Source organism: Pan paniscus, chromosome 15, assembly GCF_029289425.2.
Source record: "Pan paniscus chromosome 15, NHGRI_mPanPan1-v2.0_pri, whole genome shotgun sequence".
NCBI lineage: Eukaryota > Metazoa > Chordata > Mammalia > Primates > Hominidae > Pan > Pan paniscus.
In genome coordinates, this window is record NC_073264.2 from 30,423,837 (window position 1) to 30,433,331 (window position 9,495).

Sequence of the window (9,495 nt, forward strand, 5' to 3'; positions counted from 1 at the left end):
CATATAATAGTAACATTATCTATTAAAGTTTCACTGTTAGAGGTTATCTTTTAGAAGCCAACAAGATATTTCTCACTGATTTTTTCCTGTGTTTGTTTATTATTTTTAGTGTATGCCTTTTTTCATCAATTTATTTCAAACTAAGACAGTATCAGTAACCAGCTTTAACTTATTATTTTAATAGGTTTCAAAATTATCAATTACTCACACAAGATATTCTAGATATACTTTACTATTTTAGAAGATGTATGTTGAAAATACATGTGGGATTTTCTTTTTTAAAAAAAATTTCAACATTTATTTTAGGTTCTGGGGCACATGTGCAGTTTTATTATATAGGTAAACTTGTCACCCTGGGGTTTGGTGTACAGATTATTTCATCACCTAGTTACAAAGCATAGTACCTGACAAGTTTTTTTTTTCTTTTCTGAACTTCTCCTTCCTCCCTCAAATAGGCCACAGTGTCTGTCGTTCCCCTCTTTCTTTTCATGTGTTCTCATTTTGTAGCTCCCACTTGTAAGTAAGAACGTGTGGTATTTATTTAGTTTTCTGTTCCTGCATTAGTTTGCTGAGGATAATATTTTCAGTGCTCTTAGCAATATAATAATGTTCTTCATTTTTATGTCATCTTTTATCAGGAGATTACAAAAACATTTAAGTTAATTCCTACACCTCTTACTAAGGAAGGTAAGTGAGTTCGTTTCCATTTCGTTTGTTTGAATAAATAAAACTCAGTACTTTTTCTAGAAAATTTTTGACAGTCCTGAGATTAGCAGTAGGAGTGCCTGTCACCAGACCTGCTCTCATGTTGCAGAGCTCTTGGAACTATTAGCTGGAATAACTAGGTTTAGTGGACTAGACTTCAACTCTGTGGTAACACATTGAGAAGAACCACATGTGGAACTTGTCAGAGATTTTCGTCAGGTCTCAAATTCATGCTGAGCTAATAATATAAGACTTCTTCCTTCTTAATAGTCTCAATGCATTACGTCTGTTGTCATCATAGACTTCTATTAAGATTTTTAGTAGAGATTAGAGCAGGGGTCCCCAACACCCAGGAAGCAGACCAGTATCGCTCCATGGCCTGTTTGGAACTGGGCCCACAGCAGGAGGTGAGCTGCAGCAGCATTACCACCTGAGCTCTGCCTCCTTTCAGATTAGAGGCAGCATTAGATTCTCATATGAGCACGAACCCCACTGTGAACTGCTCATGAGAGGGATCCAGGTTGTGCTCTCCTTATGAGAATCTAACTGGATTAGATTAGTTAGATCTAGAGGTGGAACAGTTTCATTCCAAAAGCATCCCTTCCCCCACCCCCACACCAGCTGTGGAAATATTGTCTTCCATGAAACTGGTCCCTGGTGTCAAAAAGTTTGGGGACTACTGGGTTAGAGCGTTCTAGATGGTCCCAAGAGAAAGGTGTGTGTGTGTGTGTGTGTGTGTGTGTGTGTGTGTTTAAACAAACAAAATGTTTCTTATTAATAAGATACTTCTTCCTAATTGCTTTTGTAGTTTTAAGCCTGGGAGCATCAGTCCACTACTAGGGGACTACTACAATGGCTTTAAATTCTGAGTCTTAACTGATAAAATTCTCAACAAATAAAGTTGAGCCTAGAGTAAGATTTCCAATTACAGTAATATAGTAGCGAATTAGCACTAGGCATGCACTATGTTATATGCAAATTGAAGCCAAGTCCTTGGCTCAAATTCTCTGGTATACAGGGGGATGAAGCTGTCCATCAAATTGGCAAGATCTCTAGAGATAAAAACCTTCAGGTTGGGGAGATAACAAACCACTGAAACCCTTTTTAAAACAATAATTTTTCATTATGACTTAAAAATATGAATATACTGAACATAGCAATCTCACTAGTTACCTGTTATAGAAAAATGAGAAATCTTTTCTCAAAAACAAAATCATATGTATGTAGGGACCAATGGACAGTGATGCTTATCACAGCATTTTATTTTGTAATAGCAATAAATTATAAGTGATCTGGATGGCCACTAATGGGGGAATAGGCTTAATAAAAGACAAATACAGGACAGGTTATTTTGAACATTTCCAGTTGCCAAATTTATGGAACCATAGGTATATAACATTTTAAGTGTAAACCTAATATTCATTACGGACTTAAATTTCTTTCTTGGCTCATTGCTTTGGATCTGGGTTCTTCAGAATAATGAAATAATTCTGTTTGGGAAACAGTTTAGAATTGAAGTTGGTTGTGGGTTGGTGGGGGGGCAGGGATCCTTTCTGGATCCTAATTTATTATTCCCCAAGGCAGTCTCCTGAATGAATCTTTTTCCTTTGTTGTATAAGAGCCTTCAAAAGCAGCGAAGAACGTTCATTTTTCTCCTTAATCTTGTTACTTTGCCAGGAATAGCACAGGGGTCCCTTTAGCGAGTGAGACTAAGGGTACTAAAGTGGTTGGAAATCACTGAAAACAGTAGCAGGTTTATTTGAGCAAAATCGGCAGGGTGGTGTAATATACATTTTTAAAAATGCATTTTCATTAAAATTAAAAAATAGCTTCCAAACAAACTCTGGAAAGGGCTCCAAATGCAGCCTTACAAACCCCAAATGAAATCAATAAAAAGAAACCAGCCAAGCAGCAAGTTGAGAAAACACCAATTAGAGTTTTTAACAAACAGAGAAGCTCGCTGTGGGGTACAGTTTTTAAATCAGACAAGAGAAATTTGGGCTTTTTTCTCTACCTCGGCTCTGCTGTACTGTGCTCTTGCTGGAACTGAAATTTATGGGATTCAGAATGCACCCCAGGAAGAAAACACAAACAAGCGGGTGCTCTGGGCATTGTATCTGAGCAGATGAAAGCAAATATTCTGATAGCTTTTCATTTTGCCCTCCAAGGAGCTCTGCGTTATTATCTACGACTAGGGATTTTAATAGTCAAACTACCACAAATTTGTCAACACTCAATTTCTGCCTGGTTACAGAGTACAGCTTCCATGCATGGAGGTTAACACAGGTTTCTCTAGCCAAGGAATTTTCTGAAGCAAATCATACGTGCATAGTCTGTTGCAGCTAATGTGCCTCCATTGATGACGCCACACTACGTTGGCAGGTAGGTAAAGTTCATCTTCAGTCATACCTCCCATCCCAGGCCTCAGCTGGGTAAACACTTCCGGATATAGTCCTGTGCCTGCCTGGCTGGCTCTCTTTGGAGCTTTATTTACCTATTTCCTATCAAAACTACCCTATCTTCTTGTACCCCCTGAAATAAGCTTTGTGCTTATTTAAGGTAGTCATGAAAATATGATAGTCATGAAAATAGATAGACATGAAAAGTCACCCTGTCAGTTCTTAGGAAGCCAGTGCTTTTGTTTCACTTCCACTTAAAAAAGAGGCATTCACAAAACCCGAAGAATAATAAAGCAATTTCTATGTGTAGAGTATTTTCTCAATTATTTGTATTTCTTTATATAGATATGTGACTATATGCATATGCATGTATATATGTATATGTATGTACATATAAATGTACATATAAACATATATGTATATTTATGTATATATTGTGCATGTATGTATTTTTTTTTGTCCTCAGACCCTAAGGCTGAGATTGTGGTTTTATGTTTCTATACAATTCTGGTTGTTAAAGAAACATCCTCCATGTTAATTATGTAGCCACATAACCAGGAGCTTTAAATCAAAGCTCATAATCCTTGCTGCTATGATAGGTTATAAAGATGTTTATATTGTATAAGGCCCATTGATCTAAGAATGAAACTTCCGAACTACATCCAGGATCCTATCATTTTCATCACCTCAGCTGGCACCACCCTCACTCTCAAGTCACCGTTTTTTCCTTCCTAATTGTTGTCCTTGCATATATCTTATGTCTGTTCTCAACACATAATCTTTTTAAAATTGTTAATTATTTAAAATCACAAAATCATGGAGTTGTAGTAGATAATCCTTCAAGTTTATTCCATACATAAAATTTTAGAGTACTTAAAATTTAGAGTACAATTTCTTTCTATATAGTCTGTGATGACCACTTCTTTTTAACCTTAGACCTAAGCTTTCATGGTTGGCCTTTTGTAGTCTTTCTTGGTATTGATAGTTGATTTTTTTTTTTAATTTTTAACTTTTATAACCTCAGACCTAAGCTTTCATGGTTGGCCTTTTGGTATTGATAGTTGATTTTTAAAATTTTTAACTTTTATAGATTTTAAGAGTACAAGTGCAGATGTGTTGTTACATGGGTATATGGCATAGTGGTAAAATCTGGGTTTTTAGTGTACCTATCATCCAAATAGTATACATTGTACCCAATAGGTGGTATTTCATCCCTCACCTCCCTCCCACCCTCCCACAATTTGGAGTCTCTAATGTCTATTATTCCACTCTGTTTGTCCAGTTGTACCTACTGTTTAGCTCTCATTTATGAATAAGAATATGGAGGTTTTGATTTTCTGTTTCTGAGTCATTTCTTTAAGGAGAATGGCCTCAATTTCCATCCATGTTATCGCAAAAGACACAATTTCATTCTTTTTTATAGCTGAGTAGTATTCCATGCTGTGTGTGTGTGTGTGTGTGTGTGACTTTTAAAACTTCAGTCATCTGTTGATGGACATTTAGGTTGATTCCATGACTTTGCTCTTGTGAATACTGCTGTGATAAACATGAGTGCAGGTGTCTTTTTCATATATTGAGTTTTTTTTTCCTTTTGGTATATACCTAGCAGTGGGATTGCTAGGTAAAATAGTAGTCCTATTTTAAGATTTTTGAAAAATCTCCATTCTGTTTTTTTATACAGGTTTTACTAATTTACAGTCCCAATCCCAACAACAGTGTATAAGTGTTCCCTTTTGTCTGCATCCTCACCAATATCTACTTCTTTTTTTTTTTTTTTTTTGAGACAGAGTCTTGCTCTGTCGCAAGGCTGGAGGGCAGTGATGTGATCTCGGCTCACTGCAACCTTTGCCTCCTAGGTTCAAGCGATCTCCTGCCTCAGCCTCCTGAGTAGCTGGAACTATAGGCACACACCACCATGCCCAGCTAATTTTTGTATTTTTAGTAGAGACGGGGTATCACCATGTTGGCCAGGATGGTCTCAATCTCTTGACCTTGTGATACGCCTGCCTTGGCCTCCCAATGTGCTGGGATTACAGGCATGAGCCACCACGCCCGGCCTATCTGCTGTTTTTAGACTTTTTAATAATACCCATTCTTACTGATGTGAGATGATAATTCCTCATGTTTTTAATTTGCATTTATCTGATGATTGGTAATGTTGAACATTTTTTCATATCTTTGTTGGCTGCGTGTATTTCTTCTTTTGAAAAATGTCAGTTCATGTCCTTTTAACCACTTTTTAATGAGATTATTTTTATAACCACATTTTAATGAGGTTATTTATTTTTTTCTTGTTGATTTGTTTGATTCTTTGTAGATTCTGGATATTAGCCCTTTATTGGATGCATTGTTTCCAAATATTTTCTTCCATTCTGTAGGTTGTTTACTCTATTGATTATTATTACTTTTTTTTTTTTTTTTGCTGTGCAGAAGCTTTTTAGTTTAATTAAGTCCCATTTATCTATTTTTGTTTTGGTGTGTTTTTTTTTTCTTAGAACTTAGTCATAAATTATTTGCCTACACCAAGTCCAGAAGAACCTTTCCTGAGTTTTCTTCTAGGATTTTTTTTTTTTAATTTCAGGTCTTCTATTTAAGTCTTTAATCCATCTTGAATTCATTTTTGTATACAGTAAAAGACAGAGGTACAGTTCCTTTCTTCTGCATATGGCTATTCAATTACCCCAGCACCATTTATTGAATAGAGTTTTCTTTCCCCAGTGCAGTGTTATATTTTTAAAAAGTAAATTACCTCATATCATTCAAACCTTCCAGTGGCTCTTAATTTAACTAAGGTTGAAAACCACCAGAGTCTTTGAATTGTCCAACAGGCTCTAAATGATCTTGTTCCCCTCACCTCTCTGCCCTACCATCTAACTACTCTCCCTTTACTCATCTGGATCATCCATCAGTATTGAGCCCTTACTGTTTCAGGAGCATACCAGTCCTTCTTCCATCTATATCATTCCCTTTGCTTGGAATGTTCTTTTTCTAGATATGCACTTGTTTGACATCTCCACCTTCAAATCTTTACTTATTCAGGCTTATTTTGACCCTTCTATTTAATACTCAACCTACCCACTTCCTCCCTCCCACAAACATCATTCCCTCTTCCAGGTCTCTTAATTATTATTATTATTATTATTTACTATATTTTTGTAGCATTTTCTACCTTGTATACAATGGAATTTAGTTATTTCTTATTTTCATTTTTACTTTCTATCTTCCTTGCCAAAATATAAGCTCCCTGAGGGTGAGGATATTTAACTTTGTTTGCCAGTCCCTATGTTTAGAAACTGATACATAGTAGATGATCAATAAATATTCAGTAAAAAATGAACACTGTTCAAATACATTCAAAATCATAGATTGCATTTTTCATCTCTAATCAGTGATGCAAGTGTATATGTGTGCATAATTATAACAATTTAATTATAGATTTCTTATTTGAGAGTGTGATGAGATGGATTATATTATTTTTTGATGAGATATGCTTAAGAAAATGTTAGAATGTTTAAAAAGAGAATGTTTTGATTGATTGTTTCCCCTGGCACAACAAACATTTAATGAACAACTACTTTCTCTTACATATTTGAAGTACAACACTGGTAGAGTCATGTCGCAACAATACCAAAGTTGGGTGGTTGAGGCTGACTTGGAAACAAAAGACCACAGTATAGATTGGTGAGTGCAATAGCAGAATCATGCACAAGGAGGAACAGTAACATGCAAGAGAGTCATTCACAAAATGGTAGACACTACTGTTGTTAGATCATGATCCAGGTGAATTCAAAGTAAGTCTTGAGAGCCACCCTGTGTTTTGATATGAAAAGAAATACAGGGAAAACGTAGAGAGGAAATAAAAGGAAGCCATGTATGAGGGCTTGAGATTTTGTTGTCTGTTTTATCCCAGGAGGAAGACTAAGTGCTCTGCCTTCACTCAGGCCAGGCTGTGGGCGCAAGTGCACCAACGGCTTTGAGACTAACACACAGCTCAGAACAAGGTATGACAAGTGAAGGAGGAAAGAAAGAAAAAAGTCAAAAAAACCCCAAAAACCAAGAGGAAAACAACTCTCTCGCCTTTTCTCTTCCCATAATCTATGAGGAAAAAAAAATCCACAGGGCCCATTGTGGATACATAAGAGAGGGTAAATGCTCATTCATACTGTAGGATCAGAGATTTAGCCCACTGCTCACAGGATGGAGAAAATTGACATAATTGAGTCTATAATCTAAACATCAATTTTGACCAAACAATAAGCAGAAATTGTTTCTATTTATTTATTTAGTTTCAGGTCAAGTTTTGTGCTTGAGTTAAGTTTCCATGGAAATTCTTACTCCATGCTGTTGTGAAGAGGCAACTCTGTTTCAACAGGCTTTGGATTCCGGTTCAGGCTCCAGCCTGTCTCAAAATCTAAACAGAATCCTAAAATCTGTTCCTGCCTCTACCAGAACTTGCTGTATTTTCTTTGCCTCCTGCCACCACACAGTTGGATGGACACCAAGTTTAGAAAATTTCAGCCTCAAAGAAACATTTTAAGAAAGTTATGAGCCAGATTCAATTATTTATATAATAAAAAGTATCTCTAAAATAATATTATTGGAATATACCTTTCAGCACAACTTAAAATAGCTACAAGTGTGAGCTCTAGAAGCAGATGGACTTGGGTTTCAATTCCAGTTTTGCCATTTATTAGCTATTTTAACTGTGACTTAATTTTCCTATCTGTAAAATGGGGGTAGTAATTAGAATGACATCCTAGAGCTATTGAAACAGTCTAATGAGATAATTTATGTGCAGTGCTGAGCAAAGTGCCTGGTTCCTAAATAATGCTTAACAAATCCATCATAATTGCTGTCATAATGGTTATAATTTCCAACCATCAACTCTCAGCATATACATTTTATGAGTTTTCAAACAGTAAACTAACATCCAAGCATTCGTTTAGTTTTCCGTGAGCACAATGAACCCATTGGTTCCCATCATCTCCGTGGCATATCTTCTTTCCCTGGAGAGAAGAGCAGTAAATAAAAATGACAATGACAATTATTTTTGCAAGAGTTTCCTGAACAAAAGGATAAGAGTGAAATGTTTGTTAGTAAACTTCAGCTCCATGGTGAGAAGATGTTATTAGCAGAAGCTGATTAAAAAACAAAATTTTGATAATTTAAAAAGCTAAATCATTTAAGATCCTTCACGCTGTAGTATAACATAGGCAAGTGCATTGATTTGGAAATAACAGTCTTATTTACTAATTACAGAAGCTATTCATTTTGTACATACTGCACTCCCTTTCTTTCCCCTCTCTTTCACCCCCTCATTAATAGATTTAGAACTGACAGTGCTTTCACTTCTAAGTATAAAGAATAATTTTCTTCTGAACATAGAGACAACGATGAAATCAAAGTTTAAAATATAGTCCTCTTCTAACAGCGATTCAGATTTCCATTAAACCTCCTCCCACCCTCTCAAATTAAAGTTTGAAAAGCAGAGCTCAGAAATAAACTGACAGGCACTAGTGCTTCGTTCATTTCCAGCAAGGAAGCACCCATTTGATTCCTACCATAACAATTTTTGCTGTTGCCAGTGCATCAGATTTTTTTAACACAGCTTCTCAAGTGATAGAAATCATCCCGTCACTTTGTTTCATAAAATTGACACCCTGGGGAAATGCAAAATATAGTAAGAACTTGAGCAAAGCTTCTCCTCCAACCCCTGCTAGGTATTCCTGAAATCCTTTTTCTCCTCTTAAACGAATGTCATCAATCCCAATTGCTTGTTGTTCTTTTCTCCTTGTTCTGCTCATGTGCTACAACATCCCTTGGCTTCCCTGAGCACAAGAGTTGGTGTTTTTAAAAGTGTTACTCATAGATCGGATTCTACTGCTGGCTGATTGGAATGCAGCGACAAATAAAAAAAAAGAAACTTGATGAAATTATTTCACACACAGAGCAATAAACATATGGAATAAATTACTACAGAAGACGATTCAAAGAGTTTAAGAAACACCTGGATTTGTTTCTGGAGGCAGTCGATTGGAGAGTAGCATTAGAAACAGGAGGGTGAAATAAAAGCAACACTCAAGAAGCCAAGAGTCAGGGCTCTAACCTCTTGTTGAAATGGCACCTCCTCTTGCAGTTGCTGCACAGGAGTCTATTAGGGAAAGACTTCTCGAATACACTGGGAACAAGTCAGACTAAGTCACAGGAGCTACCTTTCTAAAGGGGCTGGTCACTGGATTTCACTAAAGGAAGTAAATGCTGGAAGATTCTTCTCAATCCAGAAAGAGGGGAAGAATATCTGAATATGCAGGAACTGAAACTCAGCAATTGGTTTGAGATCTGGTGAAGGCTTACCATTTTAGCCACATCTCAGACCTCTTTCCACCACCCT

The 9,495-nt window shown here is 36.4% G+C and overlaps 1 long non-coding RNA gene across 1 annotated transcript; it reads left to right on the forward strand.

Moving 5' to 3' along the window:
* The first annotated feature begins 317 nt into the window (after positions 1 to 317).
* Positions 318 to 9,170, forward strand: LOC129393782 (uncharacterized). Its single transcript, XR_008620825.2, has 3 exons — positions 318 to 687; positions 2,960 to 3,087; positions 7,015 to 9,170. It is a non-coding gene; the product is annotated as an uncharacterized LOC129393782 (long non-coding RNA).
* Positions 9,171 to 9,495: the final 325 nt, after the last annotated feature.